Genomic DNA, 19,695 nt, shown 5'->3' with positions numbered 1-19,695 from the left:
TTTCCAAACTCATGTACTATGTCTCCTGGGGATAAAATATCATGTAATAGTCATTGATTTAGGGTGTATATTGCATCCTGGAAGATGATGTCCTATTTTTATTGAATATCAATTCTTTTTTCCTTTCCTTTCCTTTTTTTTTTTTTTTTTTTTTTTTTTTTGAGATGGAATCTCGCTCTGTCACCCAGGTTGGAGTACAGTGACATGATCTCAGCTCACTGCAACCTCCACCTCCTGGGTTCACGTGATTCTCCTGCCTCAGCCTCCTGAGTAGCTGGGACTACAGGCACCTGCCACCATGCCCGGCTAATTTTTGTATTTTTAGTAGAGACGAGGTTTCACCATATTGACCAGGCTGGTCTCGAACTCCTGACCTTGTGATCCGCCTGCTTTGGCCTCCCAATGTGTTGGGATTACAGGCATGAGCCACTGTGCCCAGCCTGAGCTGCTGCGCCGGGTTGAGTATCATTTCTATCCTGGTATCTTGTCTACGGTTTCCAAAGGCTATTCCCTCACTTTATTGAGTCCAGAAGCTTCTGAGTGATGTGGTATATGACGGGACTGGTGGCTCCCATTGTCATGTGGCCATTGCCACACTCTCTTGCTGTAAGTTAGGTTTCTTGGTCAGAGGCAATGCTATGCAGAATTCCATACTGGTATATCACTCTGTGAGTTCTCAGAGTGTTGTCCAAGGCCCTGCAGGCAGAAAAGGTAAGACTATATCTAGAACATGTGTTAATTCCAGTCAAGATGAAGTAATGCTCCTTCTAGAGTGGAAAGGGCCTAGTAATCATCTTGGCAGAAAGTGAGTGGTTGGTCTCCTCGAAGAATGATACCGTGCTGGGGACTCAGCATTGGCCTCTGCTGCTGGCAGGTTGGGCATTGCTTTGCAAGAGTAACGATACCAGCTTTAGTAAGTAGGAACTCATACTTTTGTGCCATTCATAGCCTCCAACCTTGCCATATGACTACCCCATTCGTGAGCTGATCTGGCCAGAACTGGGGTGAGTGATAACAGAGGGTAGTTAATGTCAACTAGTTGAGTCATCCTGTCTATTTGGTTGTCCAGTCAGTCTTCTGTTGGTGGATGTTGTCATGTGGTCAATGAAATGCAGAAAAAGATATTCACATTTTTCTTTTGCCCACTTCTTTGGGTCCATCTATACCAAGGGTTGGCAACTAAAGCTCAGGCCAAATTTACCCACTGCCTGTTTTATGGGAACACAGCCATGCCACTTATTTATGTGTTGAATATGGCTGCTTTTATACTACAACAGCAGAGCTGTGCAGTTGCAACAGAAACCACATGGCCCATGAGTCTGAAACAGTTACTCTGATCCTTTGTAGAAAAAGTTTGCAGACTCTTGATTTACATGCTTCTTTCCAATATTGTCCCCAGTATTCCAATCTTGTTCCTTTCAGGTCCCTGTTCAATTAAGCCATTTGCCACTGCCTTCACGTCTGGGTATATTTTCATCTTGGGCCAATTCTCTTTCCACATAAAGTAGAAGACCAGACGTACTTCCTAAAGCTCCGACCATGGGAGGATTTCATGTCAACATGCTTTCAGGGCCACTCTGAGTGAGACAGCACTGTATCACCAGTCTGCTTTTGGTTTATACCCACAAATCAACCTAGTGCGTCCCAGTATCAAGCTTGGCCTTTGCTTCCTCCATCAGTTTGTCATAAGACCTTCTATGTGGACGTAAATGGAACACAGGGAAAGGCATCCATGCAACAGTACTGGTTGACAGGATGACAAGTGGCTGGTGGCTTACTTTTAGCCTCTGGCTCTACTTGATACCCAATCCTGATATGCTACTGCAGTTTTATAATGGACTGCTGCTGGACCCACTCAACATTATGACTTGATGGGTCTGACAGAAACCAGCTCAGGATGGGCAGCTCTAACCACAGGCCACTTGATGTCTCATAGTCAGCTGTTTCATCTCTACCATGACCCAGGAGTATGCCGGGAACAATTTATTGAGTGGCATATAGCTGTCTGGGGTTTTCCACACATTCCTACAGGTGTTTTTACACCCCAGAAAGCTCTAATATCACAAAGTCTCCTGGGTCACCTGGCCTAAGTGGCAGGGTTGCTTGTAATGCAGCATGAACCAGCTGTAGAGCCTTTCATTACTCTGGACCCCATTCAAAGTTGTCAGCCTTCCATGTGATTCAGTAAATGAGTCAGAGTAGTTTTCCCCCGTATAAAACATATCATCTCCAGAACCCAAAGAGGCTAACAAGTATTGTACTTCCATCTTAGTGGATCCCTATACATGTCACTGATGTGGTAGGACCCAGAACCTTCCTAAGATTTATCATTTATCGCTCATTCTTTGGAATATGTGTATCTTACCAAGGCTTCAACTTACTTGCCACTTCTTACTCATGTGGTCTGATTAACATCATGTTATTGACAAAATGGATCAATGTGATATTCTTCAGGATGTTCAGATAGTCAGGATCTATTTGGATTATATTATGACAGTTTGCTGGATTTAAAATATGTCCACAAATTCTTTGATGTTCCTCCCTTCAAGAGGTGGAGTCTAATTCCCCTCCCCTTGTAGATCACTGGCTCTGGGAAAAGTTGGCTGCCATATTGTGAGGACACTCCAGCAACCAATGGGGAGGTCCGCCTGATGAAGAACTGAGGCTTCCTGCCAACAAGCATATGAATGAGTCAGTTGGAAGTGAATTCTCTAGCCCCAATTAAGCCTTCAGATAACTGCAGGGCCTATAGATGTCCTAACTGCAACCACATTAGAAATCCTGAGCCAGAACCATCAAGCTAAGACATTCCTGCATTCCTGACCCACAGAAGCTGTAAGATAATGCTTATTTCCTGCTCCAAGGCTTCTCTGACACAGTGCCATGGATGCCGGCAGAAACCCTCTCAGCATTCATATATGGTCAACCCTTATATGTGAGGTATCTTGATCAAAGCTAGCTTTTCATTACTTGGCAAACAGTTCTGAAGCACATTTCATAAGGCTCCTCAGATGGCTCCACAGAATCAAGCACTGGTTACCTATAATGCCAGCCAACTGGTCAGTGCATCTTGCATTGGCTTTCCCTGTTTCATTCCTCCTTATTTCTCATGCTTGTTCTCTGGGCTCACCTTCCCACATAAACAATATGCAGACAATTCTTCATCTGTTTTCAGGGGAACTCACAACAATAATGTGAAAAGGCACATGACACAATTCAAATCTGATTGTATCTATATAAAACTCCTCAAGGGTTAGCCTCTTATCTTAATTTTAAAATGCTGGCTAGGCACGGTGGCTCACACCTGTAATCCCAGCATTTTGGGAGGCTCAGGTGGGCAGATCTCCTGAGGTCAGAAGTTCAAGACCAGCCTGGCTAACATGGTGAAACTCCGTCTCTAATAAAAATATAAAAATAAGCTCGGCGTGGTGGCATGTGCCTGTAGTCCCAGCTGCTCAGGAGGCTGAGGAAGGAGAATTGCTTGAACGCACGAGGCAGAGGCTGCAGTGAGCCAAGATTGTGGCACTGCATTCCAGCCTGGTGATAGAGTGAGACTCTGTCTCAAAAAAATAAAAAACAAAAAATAAAAAGCTGAAGTGAGGAATAATGTCTACTATCTCCTCTATGAACATTATGTTGGAAGTATTAGTTAAAACAAATTATACAAGGGAAATCATATCAGACAAGAAACACAGTAATTGAAAAGAAAGAGATAAAGCAATCTCTATTTATAGATAACATAATTGTTTAGTTGGAACACCCAAAAGGATGGAAAGAAAAACTCTCACAAACAATAAGCCAACTAAGTAAAGTAACTGGATATAAAAATCAACATGGGATGGGCGTGGTGGCTCGGCCAGCACTTTGGGAGGCCGAGGTAGGCAGATCACCTGAGGTCAGGAGTTTGAGACCAACCTGACCGATATGGAGAAACCCTCTCTCTACTTAAAATACAAAATTAGCCAGGCATGGTGGTGCATGCCTATTATCCCAGCTACTCGGGAGGCTGAGGGAGGAGAATTGCTTGAACCCAGGAGGCGGAGTTTGCAGTGAGCCGAGACTGTGCCACTGCACTTCAGTCTGGCAATAAGAGCAAAACTTCATCTGAAAAAAAAAAAGAAAAAAAAATCAACACGTAAAAAACATCTGCCTATATACAAACAGTAAGTAAATTAGGAAATATAATGAGAGAAGGCCTGGTGCGGTGAGTGACTCATGCCTGTAATCCCAGCACTTTGGGAGGCCGAGATGGGTGGATCACTTGAGGTCAGGAGTTGGAGACCAGCCTGGCCAACATGGTGAAACCCTATCTCTACTAAAAATATAAAATTAGCTGGCTGTGGTGGCAGGCACCTGTAATCCCAGCTACTCGGGAGGCTGAGGCACAAGAATCGCTTGAATGCAGGATGTGGAGGTTGCAGTGAGCCGAGATCACACCACTGTACTCCAGCCTGGGCGACAGAGTGAAACTGTGTCTCAAAATAAAAAAAAATTAAAAGAACAGAAAATATAATGAGAGATGAGAGAGAAGATCCACTTAAAATAGCAACAATAAAGTAAAATATTTGATGTAGACCAGAAGAAATGTGCAAAACCTATATAAGTAAAAACTATGAAACACACATGGAAGACACAAACATGGACTTAAACAAATGGAAAGACATACTGTGATCTTGGATAGGAAGATTCTGTCATAAAGATGTCAGTTCTCCCTAAATTAAATGATATATTAATCATAATCCCAGTGGAAATTACCACGAGATTTTGATAGTTTTGTAGTCTTACAAGTTTTTTATATAAAGATTTTTTTTAAAAAGAATAAACACTAGCCTGGGCAACACAGTGAGACCCCATCTCTACAAAAATACAAAAATTAGCTGGGCAGGGCGGCACAAGACTGTAGTCCCAGCCACTTGAGAGGCTGAAGTGGGAGGACTGTTTGAACCTGGGAGGCAGTGTTTGCAGCAAGGCAAGTTCATGCCACTGTACTCCAGCCTGGGTGACAAAGCGAGACCCTGTGTCCAAAATAATAATAATAGTAGTAATAATAAACAAGCAATGATAGTAAAATTATTTAAGAAAGAGATACATAGGGAGGCTAGCCCTCCAGGACATTAAAATGTTATAAAGTTTCTGTAATTAAAAGAGTATAGGCCGGGCGCGGTGGCTCAAGCCTGTAATCCCAGCACTTTGGGAGGCCGAGACGGGCGGATCACGAGGTCAGGAGATCGAGACCATCCTGGCTAACACGGTGAAACCCCCCGCCTCTATTAAGAAATGGCAAACTAGCCGGGCTAGGTGGCGGGCGCCTGTAGTCCAGCTACTCGGAAGCCAGGCCGAGAATGGCGCGGAAACCCTCGGGAGGCTGGAGCTTGCAGTGAGCTGAGATCCCACTGCACCCCCCAGCTCAAGGGCAGAGCTGCAGACCCGCCTCAAAAAAAAAAAAAAAAAAAAAAAAAAAAAAAAGAGTATAGTGTCGGTATATGAATAGACAGATCAATGAAAGGATGCATCTCAGAGCAGTGGGGAAGAGCCAAACTTTTAAACAAACGGTATTGAGACAACTGCAACCGTGTACCTATATGGAAAAATATAACATCAGCTTCATTCTTCTCATATACCAGAATATGTGGCAAATGGGTAAGAGATCTAAATATGAAAAATGTAAACAAGTACTAGAAGAAAAACTGAGTGTGTCTTTTTAAACTGGGAGTGGGAAAACATAACTTTAAAATCAGAAGCTATAGAAGAAAAGACTGATAACTGTTATTATATAAATGTAAATATTATTTGCAAACATGAGAGAGAAGGAGAGCGAGAGAGAGAGAAGAACTAAAATATTTAAAAGACATTAACAAACTGTCAAAAGGTATTGACAAGTCATAACACACTAACACTCCTAACATACAAAGAGTTCATGATTTTTAGAATCATGAAGGAGAAAGGGCAAAAGATATGAACATAGATAGTAAAAAAAAGAGGCCGGGATCAGTGGCTCATGCGTGTAATCTCAGTCCTTTGAGAGGGCTGAGATGGGAGGATCGCTTGAGGACAGGAGTTTAAGATCAGTCTGGGCAACATAGTGAAACCCACTGTCTACAAAAAATAAAAATAAAAAAATTAGCCAGATGCAGTGGCACATGCCTGTAGTCCCAGTTACTCGGGCGGCTAAGATGGGAGGATTGCTTGAGCCCAGAAGGTCCAGGCTGCAGTGGATCACTCCACTGCACTCCAGCCTAGGTGACGGGCGAGATCCTGTCTCTAAAAGAAAGGCAAATAGCAAAGATGCTCAGCCTTTTACATAATGAGGAAAGTGCAATTTGTTTTCTTTCTCTTTTTTTTTTTTTTTTTTTTTTTTTTGAGAGGGAGTCTGGCTCTGTCACCCGGACTGGAGAGAAGTGGCGTGATTTCAGCTCACTGCAACCTCCGCCTCCCAGGTTCAAGCGATTCTCCTGCCTCAGCCACCCAAGTAGCTGGATTACAGGCGTGTGCCACCATGCCCGGCTTATTTTATTTTATTTTATTTTATTTTTGTATTTTTAGTAGAGACGGAGTTTCACCATGTTGGCCAGGCTGGTCTCCAACTCCCGACCTCAAGTGATCCGCCTGCCTCGGCCTCCCAAAGTCCGGGGATTACAGGCACTAGCCACTGCGCCTGACCGGAAGTGCAAATTAAAATCACCCCGAGATAATATTTCTCCCCTATCAGATTGGCAAAACTCCAAAAGTTTGACAACATACTCTGGTGATGAGATGTAGGGAGTCAGGGTGTCTTATACATTGCTCATGGAATGCAAGATGATATAATCTTTGTGGAAGGCAACTTGGCAATATCTAATGAAAAGGAATATGCATTTACCCTTTGATTTAGCAATCCTACTTCTAGGAATCTATCCCAAGACACACTAGCAAAACCAGTAAATGTCATAGAAACAAGACAATTCATTGCAACACTATTTGTGTCAATAAAAGACTGGAAATAATAAAAATGGTGTTTGGGGACTAGTTGAATGTTGCATCTATACAGTGAAGTCCTATATAGATGTAAAAAGCCATGAGAAGACCCCCTTATCTACCTCCAGGGATCCCAGAAAATATGGCTAAATGGAAAAAAGCAAGACACAGAACAGTGCGTAGTGTGCCATTCTTTGGGTAAGAAAAGTGTGGAAATATGAATATATAAATTATATATTAAAAGTATATTTTCATAAATAATGAAAGCAGAAACCGTTGCCTATAGAGCAGTCTTTCCCAATCTTTTCACTCCAGAGGAACTCCTTTGTTTTTTTCTTAGACAGGGACTCACTGCCACCCGGGCTGGCGTTCAGTGTGGCACCACAGTTGAACTCACTGCAGCCTGGACCTCCTGGACTTCAGAAATCCTCCCACCTCAGCCTCCTGAGTAGATGTGACTGCTGGCACGCACCACTATGCCCAGCTAATTTTTGTATTTTTTGTAGAGATGAGGTCTCACTAAACTGCATAGGCTGCTCTCAAATGCTTGGGCTCAAGTGGTCCTCCCACTTTGGCCCCCCAAAGTGCTGGGATTACAAGTATGAGCCACCGTACTGCTTAGAACAACTCTTGAAATGATTTTTAGGTCTCAGAGAATCCCTGCATAAAAATTATACCTATAGCTCATGGTACATTAGCGTGATTAATAAGATGTAGATATAATCATTCAGTAATAAATCAGTAATGCCATTTTGAGTAGAGAATTTTTTTTTTTTTTTTTTTTTGAGACAGACTTTTGCTCTGTCACCCAGACTGGAGTGCAGTGGCACGATCTCGGCTCACCCCAACCTCCACCTCCCTGATTCAAGTGCTTCTCCTGCCTCAGCCTCCCAAGTAACTGAGATTACAGCCAAGCGCCACCACGCACAGCTAATTTTGTATTTTTAGTAAAGACGGCGTTTCTCCTGGTTGGTCAGGCTGGTCTTGAACTCCCGACCTCTAGTGATCCGCTCACCTTGGCCTCCCAAAGTGCTAGGATTACAGGCATGAGCCACTGCACCCAGCCAATAATTTTTTTTTTTTTTTCCTGTGAGTTGTGCATTTTGCTGAACTTATTAGCACACACTTTTTGTGTGGTCCCTCCAATCCACAAAGGATGTCAACTCCCATGCAAATCCATAGTATAGGTAAAGAAACCTTTTCGTTTTAAAAATGTCTTCCTTATTTTACTTTATCCAGAAAAATCCAAAGCCTTGTTACAAATTTCTACTACACAAGATGCTGATCAACTGTGATATATAGTGCATGTTTCATCCCCACTGAAAACTAAAAATAACTTTTTAACCAAACTTTCTTGAAAAATATTAAGCTTAGTTCAACCTTTATTGTAATTAATCTATTTCTTTCCTTTTCATAACAATTTTAAACAGTTTTATCAGTATATAATTCACATACTGTACAATCCACTGATTGAAAGTATAAAATTCAGTGGTTTTTAGTATATTCACAGAAATGTGCAACCATCACCAGTGTCAATTTTTTTTTTTTTTTTTTTTTTTTTTGAGATAGAGTCTTGCTCTGCCACCAGGCTGGAGTGCAGTGGCTTGATTTCGGCTCGCTACAAACTCCACCTGGTGGGTTCAATCGATTCTCCTGCCTCAGCTCCCGAGTAGCTGAGACTACAGGCACATGCCACCACGTCTGGCTAATTTTTGTATTTTTAGTAGAGACGGGGTTTCACCATGTTGGCCAGGATGGTCTCGAACCCTTGGCCTCGTGATCCTCCTACCTCGGCCTCCCAAAGTGCTGGGATTACAGGCGTGAGCCACTGCGCCCAGCCCACCAGAGTCAATTTTAGAACATTTTCATCACCTCAAAAATGAACCCCATACCCTTCAGCTGTGACCTCCTCTCTCCCCCATGCATCCCAGCCCAGGAAAACCACTAATCTCTTAAATAGAATCATATAAAATGATTATAATATCATTATGAAAAATATAATGTTTTCAGGTTCATTCACGTTGTAGCCTGTGCCATTACTTCATTCCTTCTTATGGCCAAATAACATTTCATTGTTTGGATGTATCATTCTACATTTTCTTTATAGATTTGTAAGTTGACAGACATTTGAGTTGTTTCTACTTTTTGGTTATTATAAATACTGAAGCTATAAACATTTGTGTAACAGTTATTATGTGGACATACGTTTTAAATTCTTCGGGGAGTACACCTAGGAGTAGATTGGCTAGGTCATATGTTAACTTTATAATTAATCATTTGAGGAAGTGCTAAACTGTTTTCCAAAGCAGCTGCACCATTTTGCATTACCACCAGCGGTATATGAGGGTTCTGATTTCTCCACATTCTCAATAACACTTGTTACTATCTTTTTCATTATAACCATGCTAGTGGGTGTGAAGTGGTATCTCACTTTTGATTTGCATTTCCCTGATAACTCATAATGTTGAGTATCTTTTCATGTGCTCATTATCCATTTCTATTTCTTCTTTGGAGAAATGTCTGTTTAGAACCTTTGCCCATTAAAAAAATTTGTTGTTGTTGTTGTTGTTTTTTCAGAGATGAGGTTTTGCTGTGTCACCCAGGCTGGAGTGCAGTGGTGCAATTGTAGCTCGCTGCAGCCTCTAACTCCTGGGCTCAAGCAGTCCTCCTGCCTCAGCCTACTGAATAGCTAGGACTACAGTCATGTACCACCATGCCTGGCTAATTTTTAAATTTTTTTGTAGAGATGAAGTCCTGCTATTTTCCCCAGACTGGTCTCAAACTCCTGGGCTTCGGTCTTGGCCTCCCCAAATGCTGGAATTATGGGCGTGAGCCACCCCATCTGGCCTAAAAAACTTTTAAAAATTGTGAAAACATACACAATATAAAATTTACCATCTTAGTCCTTTTACATATACAGTTCAATAGTGCTAAGTCCCTTCACCTTGTTGTGGTTTTCCCATGTTAAAATTTAATTATTTGTATTTTATTGAGTGTGAGTTGTAAGAGTTTTTTATGTCTTTTATATGTTTAGTTATAAATCCCTTATTAGCAATATGATTTATAAAATTTTCTCCCATTCTGTGGACTGTCTTATCACTTTCTTGATAATGTCCTTTGAAGCACAAAGGTTTCTAATATTGATCAAGACCAATTTATCTTTTTTTCTTCGATTGCTTGCGCAACTGGTATCATATCTAAATATCCATTGCCAAATATAAGGTAATCAATATTTTTCTTGCAATACTTTCATGTTTTCTTCCAAGACTTTTATAGTTTTAGCTCTTACACTTAGGTGTTAGATTCATTTTTAATTAATTTTTGTATATGGTAAGAAGCCAACTTCATTCTTTTGCATATGGCTACCAGTTGTCTCAGCATCATTTGCTGAAAAGACAATTTTTTCTCCATTGAATGATCTTGACATCTTTGTCAAAAATTAGTTGACTGTAGACACATGGTTTTATTTTTGGACTCTCAATTCTAGTTCATTGATCAATATATCTGTCCTTATGCTAGTACCACATTATCTTGAATACTGTTGCTTTGTATTAAGTTTTGAAATCAGGAAACGTGAGTCCTCTAACTTTGTTCTTCGTTTTCAAGATTATTTTGGCTATTCGGAGTTCCTTTCAATTCCAAATAAACTTTAGAATCAGTCTGTCAATTTCTTCAAAGAAGTCAGCTAGGATTTTGATAGGAATTGCATGGAATCTGTAAATCAATCTGGGGAGTATTGCCATCTTAACAATATTAAGTATTCACAAAAAAGTCTTATGGTAAAAATAAATAAATAGACTGGACGTGGTGGCTCATGCCTATAATCCCAGCACTTTGGGAGGCCAAGGTGGGTGGATTACTTAAGGTCAGGAGTTCAAGACAGGCCTAGGCAACATGGTGAAACCTCGTCTCTACTAAAAATACAAAAATTGGCCAGGTGTGGTTCTGGATGCTTATAATCCCAGATACTCTGTAGGCTGAGGCAGGAGAATGGCTTGCATCCAGGAGAGAGAGGTTGGAGTGAGCTGAGATTGCGCCATTGCAGTCCAGCCTGGGTGACAAGAGCGAAACTTCATCTCAATAAATAAATAAATAAATAAAATACATACATACATACATTTTAAAATATTTACGTCTTCTGTAAACATGGCGGACGACGTAGACCAGCAACAAACTACCAACACTGTAGAGGAGCCCCTGGATTTTATCAGGCTCAGCCTAGATGAACTAATTTATGTGAAAATGAGAAATGACCGAGAGTTTTGAGGCAGATTACCATGCTTATGATCAACATTTAAACATGACCTTGGGAGATGTGGAAGAAACTGTGACTACTGTAGACATTGATGAAGAAACATATGAAGAGATATATAAATCAATGAAATAGAATATTCCAGTGCTCTTTGTCCAGGGAGATGTCATTGTCCTGGTTGCCCCTCCACTGAGAGTTGGCTGAAACAAAGAATTTGTCCTGTATGGGAAACAGGAGACTTTGCACAGTGGCCTCTCTAAATGTACAAGACATTCAAAAGAGAAACCTGCATACATTCTGATATTAAGAAATAATTCTGGGGATTCTTCCACTCTTGAAATTAGTTGATTTGCAGATAACTCACAACTACGCTAAATGGTATTTTCATTTCTCTCAAGCTCTTCCAATAAATATGACCACCAAGATAAAAAAATTATGTCTTTTGATCCATGAACATGTAATATTTTTCTTTTTATTTAGGACTTTTGCATTTGTTTCATGAATATTTTCATAGTTTCCAGAGTATAAATTTTATGCTTCTTTAGTTAAATATATTCCCAGGATTTTATTCTTTTTGATGGTATTGTAGATGAAACAGTTTTCCTAATTTCATTTTCAGATTGTTCATTGCAAATATGTAGAAATATAATTAATTTTTATGTATTGATCTTATATCTTGCAATCTTGCTAAATTTATTAGTTCTAATAATTTTTTATTAGATTCCTTAGGATTTTCTATATATAAGATTTGCAAATCAAGATAGCTTTACCTCTACCTTTTCATCCTGATGGCTTTTATTACATATTGTAGCCTAATTGCCCTGGCTGGATCCTCCAGTACTATGTGGATTACAATTGGTGAACACCCTTGTCTTGCTCCTGATCTTAGGGGGAAGGCATCTAGTCTTTCACCATTAATTATGCTATTAACTATGGGTTTTTCAGAATGCCCTTTATCAGGTTGAGAATTTCTTTCCATTTCTAATTTGTTAAGTGTGTTTTGTCATGAAAGGGTGTTAGATGTTGTCCAGTGCTTTTCCTAATTGTATTGAGATGATCGCATAGTTTTTGTCCTTTATTTTATTAATGTGATGTAGTATATTAATCAATTTTCATATATTGAACCTACCTTGCATCCTTGAGATAAATATCACCTGGTCATGGTGTATAAAACTTTTTATACGTTGCAAACTTTTGTTTACTAGTGTTTTGTTATGGATCTTTGTGTCTATATGCATAGGGATATTGGTTCATAGTTTTCTTTTCTCGTGATGTCTTTGGCTTCGGTATCAGGGTACTACTGACTTCATAGAATGGGTTAGGAAGTATTCCATCCTCTTCTATTTTTTGGAAGAGTTTGAGAAGGGTCGGTGTTAGTTCTTCTTCAAACATTTGAGGGGATTCAGCAATGAAACCATCTGGTAGCTTTTCTTTGTTGAATGCTTTTAGATTAATGACTCAATTTCTTTGCTTGTTATAAATATATTCAGATTTTCTATTTCTTTCCAGGTAATTTTTGCAGTTTTTGTCTATCTAGGAATTTGTTCATCTAAGTTATCCAGTTTGTTGACATACTTTTTTCTTCCTTTCCTTTCCTTTCCTTTCCTTTCCTTTCCTTTCCTTTCTTTCTTTCTTTCTTTCTTTTTTTTTTTTATTTAGAGACAAGGTCTCACTCTCTCACCCAAGCTGGAGTGCAGTGGCATGATCATAGCTCACTGCGATCTTGAACTCTTAGGCTCAAGCAATCCTCCCACTTCAGTCTCCCAAATAGCTAGGACTATGGGCATCCTACTATGTCCAGCTAATTAAATAACTTTTTTTAAAAAAAAGGTGGAGTCGCTATATGTTGCTCAGGTTGGTCTCAAACTCCTGGCCTCAAGCAATTCATTGGGATTACAGGTGTGAGCCTGGTCAGTAGTCTCTTCCAATCCTTTTTCTTTTTTTTTTTTTTGGGATGGAGTCTCACTCTGTCGCCAGGCTGGAGTGCAGTGGCATGATCTTGGCTCACTGCCAGCTCCACCTCCGAGGTTCAAGAGATTCTCCTGCCTCAGCCTCCCAAGTAGCTGGGACTACAGGTGCACACCACCACGCCCAGCTAATTTTTGTATTTTTAGTAGAGACAGGGTTTCACCATGTTGACCAGGATGGTCTCGATCTCTTGACCTCGTGATCCACCAACCTCAGCCTCCCAAAGTGCTGGGATTACAGGTGTGAGCCACTGCGCCTGGCCTCTTATAATCCTTTTTATTTACGTAAGATTGGTAGTAAATTTCCTCTTTACTGATTTCAGTTTCTGATTTCAGTCGCTTGAGTCTTCTCTCTTTTTTTTTCCCCTTGATTATTCTAGCTAAATATTGTCAATTTCATTGGTCTTTTCAAAAAACCAACTTTTGGTTTTGTTGATTTTCTCTGTTGTTTCTCTATGCTGTATTACATGTATCTCTGTTCTAATCTTTGTTAATTTCTTTTTTCCATTTGCTTTGGATTTAGTTTGCTCTTCTCTTTCTAATTTCTTTTTCTTTTTCTTTTGAGACAGAGTCTCACTCTGTCTCCCAGGCTAGAGTGCAGTAGTGCAATCATGGCTCACTGCAGCCTCAACCTCCCTGGGCTCAGGTGATCCTCTCACCTCAGCCTCCTGAGTAGCTGAGACTACAGGTTTGTGCCACCTCACTCAGCTAATTTTTGTATTTTTTGTAGAGATGGAGTTTTGCCATGTTGCCCAGACTGCTTTTGAACTCCTGGACTCAAGCAATCCTCCTGCCTCAGCCTCCCAAAGCGCTGGTATTACTGGTATGAGCCACCATGCCCGACCCTTTCCTATTTTTTTAAGGTAGAAGATTAAGTTATTTATTTGAGACCTTTCTTCTTCTTTAATGTAGGCATTTACAGCTATAAATTTCCCTCTAAGCACTGCTAGTGCTGTATCCCATAAATTTTGGTATGTGTGCCTTCATTTTCATTTGCCTCAAAGTATTTTCTGATTTTTAAACATTTCTTTCTTTCTTTTTTTTTATTTGAGACGGAGTCACGTTCTCTCGCCCAGGCTGGAGTACAGTGGTGCAATCTCGGCTCACTGCAACCTCTGCCTCCCGGGTTCAAGTGATTCTCCTGCCTCAGCCTCCCAAGTAGCTGGATTACAGGTGCACATCACCATGCCCCTCTCATTTTTTTGTATTTTCAGTAGAGATGGGGTTTCACTATGTTGGCCAGACTGGTCTCGAACTCCTGACTTCGTGATTCACCTGTCTCGGCCTCCCAAAGTGCTGGGATTACAGGCATGAGCCACTGCTCCCGGCCTTAAAAATTTCTTTCTTAGCCAGGCGCAGTGGCTTATGCCTGTAATCCCAGCACTTTGGGAGACCGAGGCAGGTGGATCACCTGAGGTCAAAAGTTTGAGACCAGCCTGACCAATATGGTGAAACCCCATCTCTACTGAAAATACAAAAATTAACCGGGCATGGTGGTGGCCACCTGTAGTCCCAGCTACTTGGGAGGCTGAGACAGGAGAATAGCTTGAACCCGGGAGGCAGAGGTTGCAGTGAGCTGAGATCATACCATTGCACTCCAGCCTTGGGCAACAAAGTGAGACTCTGTCTAAAAAAATAAAAAATAAAAAAATTCTTTCTGTTATTTAGAAGTATGTTGTTTAACTTCCACCTATATGAGCTTCAAGTCAATAATTTAAAAACAAATTCCACCTATTTGTGGATATACCAAATTTCTCTCTGTTGATTTCTAATTCCATTTAATTGTAATTGGAGAACATAATTTGTATTATTTCTATCCTTTTAAATTTATTGAGGTTTGTTTTATGAGCATCATATGGTCTATCTTTAGAATGTTCCATGTGCACTTAACAGAAATTTCGATTCCACTTTTGCTGGGTGGAGTGTTCTGTAGATGTCTGTTAAGTCTAGTTGGTTTCTAATGCTGTTCAAGTCTTCTATTTCCTTGTCGACCTTCTGTCTAGTTGTTCTACTGATTATTGAAAATGAAGCATATAAATCTTAAACTATTATTGTCAAATTGTCTATTTCTCTCTTCAATTCTTTCATTTTTTTGGCTTCACGTATTTTGCATTTCTGTTGTTAGCTGCATATATATGTGTAATTCCTACATTTTCTTGATGGATTTTGTGGCAGCTCTTTACAGCGGAAAAATGACGTTGAATTTTATTGCAATTTACAAATATTACAAATGTTAAGGTATTACATTTATTGGTGACATCTCTTGACTCAGTCTGGATAAAGATGTTGTTAATTTTACGGTATTACATAAAAATGTCTTTGGCATTAGGTAACATGTCATTAACAGAGGGCCTTGTTGCACTTTGGGGGAGCAAAATCCTCCCATTTCTCATGCTGCATATTGTTCTACAGTCCACTCAACTCTAAGTTTCCATCTGGCATTCTTAGTGTCTCATTAACTATATGACTTTTCCTGTCCTAGGCAATAATTCTGCTACTAATTTTTTTCCTGACTCTTTTTGCTACTTGTGACTTTTAAAAACTTTAGCCTGTTTGAAGATTCTAGTAACTACTTACAATAATCAGCCCCTTTACTTGTCAAATGACCGTGATTTGTAGTCAAGTATCTTTTTACTTTTGTGGGAGCCATTGCTGAATGTGTAGGTTGTTCACCACAGATGACACACAAAGGAATAGAAAACACAAAGCCCATGTAAAGTCCATTTACAAATATCTTTAATTATGTAGATGAACTTTTTTGTGTCGTTTGTTCTCTAGTGCATTGAAATGACTCAGAAAACTGAAATTTCTCATCGCTAATTTGATAAGTGTCTGTAGTCAGGTACAGGGATGAGTGCCTATAATCCCAGCTACTTGGGAAGCTGAGACACCTTAAGCTTAGGAGTTCCAGACTAGAGACCAGCCTGGGGTCAACATAGCAAGACCTTGTCTCTTAAAAATAAATAAATAAATAAAAAGCTGGTGCAGTGACTTATGCCTGTAATCCCAGCATTTTGGGAGGCCAAGGTGGGTGGATCACTTGAGGTCAGGAGATCTAGAGGAGCCTGGCCAACACGGTGGAACCCCGTCTCTACTAAAAACACAAAAATTAGCCAGGCATGGTGGCAGACGCCTGTAATCCTGGCTGTTTGGGAGGCTGAGGCGGGAGAATCACTTGAACCTGGGATGTGGAGGTTGCAGTGAGCCGAGATCGTGCCATTGCACTCCAGCCTGGGTGATAGAGTGAGACTCCATCTCAAAAAAGAAAAAAAAAAGAAGAAGAAGAAGAAAAAAAGGAAAAAAGGGAAGTTCTGTAAGCTTAGGCTTTGGATCCCCCTTTTCTTTTTATACTACATCTATCTTCAAAAATCAGCATATTGGACTATCAAACATGTTGATAAGACACAAATGCTAGTTCTAAGAGGATATAACTGGAAGAGTATGGTAAATATCTACATGAGAAAATTGAAAAAATGATGAATGTGTCACAATATGCATCACTTCTAATATATGCAATTCACATTTTGCAATGTTTACAGTAACTGCAAAATGAGAAGGATAGACAGTTAAGCTGCAGCACTAAAAACTCCGTTTTTAGCATGAAACTTTACCTCTTATTTTCTACTAAACTGGTAAGGCGTGTTTGCCTTGTGAGTAAAATGGCAGTGTGTAAGGAAGCTGGGAAAGGAAATTTGAGTGAGAGAGTTTGGTGTTCTAAAATATGTCCACAAAGTTTTGAATATTTTTCCCTTCAAAAGGTGGAGCTGGCTCACACCTGTAATCCCAGCATTTTGGGAGGCCAAGGTGAGTGGATCACCTGAGGCCAGGAGTTCGAGACCAGACTGGCCATGGTGAAACCCCGTTTCTACTAAAAATGCAAAAAAATTAGCCAGGCATGGTGGCGCACACCTGTAATCCCAGCTATTCAGGAGGCTGAGGCAGGAGAATCACTTGAATTCGGGATGCCGAGGTTGCAGTGAGCTGAGATCGTGACACTGCACTCCAGCCTGGGTGACAGAACCAGACTCTGTCTCAAAAAAAAAAAAAAAAAAGTGGAGCCTATTTTCCCTCTCCCATCTCCTTAAGCATGAGCTATCCCTAGTCATTTGCTTAGTAAATGGCATGTGGCAGAAGTGACAGTGTGTGATATTCAAGATCAGGACATACAGAGCATGTGCAGCTGTGCATGGTGGCTCACATCTGTAATCCCAGCACTTTGGGAGGCCAAGGCGGGAGGGTTGCTTTTGGACAGGAGTTTGAGACTAGCCTGGAAAATATAGCAAGACCCTGTCTGTACAAAAAACTTTAAAAATTAGCCAGGCATGGTGGCACGTGTGTGTAGTCCCAATGAGGTGGGAGGCTGAGGCAGGAGAATCGCTGGAACCCAGGAGTTAGAGATTACAGTGAGTAATGATTGCACCACTGCATTCCAGTGTGTGCAACAGAGCAATACCCTGTCTCTAAGAAAAGAAAAGCACTGTGGCTTTCTCCATGAGCTCTCTCGGATCACTCTCCTGGGGAAAAACCAGAAACCAAGATGTCGGGACACTAGTCCCACATGGTGAGGAACTGAAACCTCCTGCCAATAGTCCAGTAAGGGAGCCATCTTGGAGGTAGACCCCCCACCAGACCCTGTTAAGCCTTCAGGTGACTGAATCCCCAGATGACATCCTGATTGCAACCTCATGGGAGCCCGAGCTAGAGTCACCCACCTAAACTACCAAATTCCTGTCCCACAGAAACCATAATATGAGATAATAATTGTTGGTTGTAAATTTTGGAGTGTTTTGTTATTCAGCAACAGATAACTAATACGGATTGGGGCTTACGCCATCAGCTTGCCATCCTCCTCCACACAATACAGAGCTCATCCTCTATGAGCAGCCTCCTCGTCTTGTGTCGAAACTGAGAATGGCCTCAGCCAAATGAACGCAGTGCTACTCTACACTATCAGTAATGTTCCATTGACCAAAGCAAGGTACATGGCCAAGTCCAGATTCAAAGGTAGGAGAAATAAACCATATGTCTTGATGGGAGAGGCTGGATAAAGATGTTGTTAATTTTACTGTATTACATAAAACCTCTTTGGCATTAGGTAACATGTCATTTTAACAGGAATTAGGTAACATGTCATTTTAACAGAGGGCCTTGTTGTACTTTGGGGGAGCAAAATCCTCCCATTTCTCCTGCTGCATATTGTTCGAGAGTCCATTCAACTCTAAGTTGCAAAGTCATATTGCAAAGAAGCCTGCATATAGGAATGCGAGGAATTTGTGACCATTTAAAAATATCTAGCACTAGCAGGAATATCTTGTTGTGCCAGGAAGCACAGAAACTGTCAAAGACCAATGAAGTCATTTGAAAAGGACATAGGAGACAACTTGAGGGGGCTTTGCTGGCCTCACATGAAAAAATTAGGATTTGTTTTTAAATCCAGGAAAAGTCCAGGCACAGTGGCTCATGCCTATAATCCCACAGCTTTGGGAGACTGAGGCAAGGGATGATCACTTGAAGCCAGGAGTTCAAGACCAAACTGGGCAACGTAGTGAGACCTTGTCTCTAAAAATAAATAAATAATTAACCGAGCATGATGACATGTGCCTGTAGTCCCAGCTACTTGGGAGGCTGAGGTGGGAGGATTTCTTGAGCCAGAGAGGTTGAGGCTTCAAGTGAGCCATGATTGTGCCACTGCACTCTGGCCTGGGTGGCAGAATGAGACCCTGTCCCAATAAAATAAAACAAAATACTGACGAAAAAACAAAATTGGGGTGTGGAGAGATAAAACAGGTTTGACAGAATGTTGAGAATAGCCAAAGCTTAGTGATGGACAGAGGAAGATTAATTTTTTTTTAGTCTCTTTACTTTTGGTATGTTTAACATTTTTCTTGATAAGAATTTTCAAAAAGTAATATGTATTTAGGACAAAAAAATTTAGAAAAAACAGAAATGTAAAAAGTGAAAAATAATTGGTTAATCCCACCACTCAGAGATAAGTGTTGGTAACATTGGACTGTCCTTCTAGGCTGTTCCTATTCATATTTGCAAACCCTGGCCTCCCAGCCTTGCTCAGAGTGTCACTAGCCATTGTTGTCTTAGTCTGTTTTGTGCTGCTATAACAGAATACCACACACTGGCTAATTTGTAACAAACAGAAATTTATTTGGTTCATGATTCTGGAGGCTGGGAAGTCCAAGATTGAGGGGTGCATCTGGTGAGGGTTTCTTGCTGCATCATAACATGACTGAAGGCATCACATGGTGAGACAAGGCAAGAGCTTGAATTTGCAATGTCTAGCTCTTTTAAAATTGGCATTAATCTATTCATAAGGGTGGAGCCCTTATGATCTAAACCACTCCCATTGAACCCCATCTCCCAATACTGCTACACTGGGGATTACATTTCCAACACATACTTTCTGGGGGACACATTCAAGCCATAGCAATCATTAAGTAAAGACAGCCTTCTGCTACGCACCAGGGAGCTGTGCCTCATTGTTACTGGTAGGAGAAGCAACTTGCTTGT

General features: G+C 40.8%; 1 pseudogene; it reads left to right on the top strand.

Annotated features, from left to right (window-relative positions):
• The first annotated feature begins 11,020 nt into the window (after window positions 1-11,020).
• Window positions 11,021-12,371, top strand: LOC110741157 (annotated as a pseudogene).
• The last annotated feature ends 7,324 nt before the right edge of the window (window positions 12,372-19,695 follow it).

This window comes from Papio anubis, chromosome 14, assembly GCF_008728515.1.
Source record: "Papio anubis isolate 15944 chromosome 14, Panubis1.0, whole genome shotgun sequence".
NCBI classification, from domain to species: Eukaryota; Metazoa; Chordata; class Mammalia; order Primates; family Cercopithecidae; genus Papio; species Papio anubis.
The sequence above is the reverse complement of the archived record's forward strand: the minus strand, read 5'-3'. Positions and strand labels throughout refer to the sequence as shown.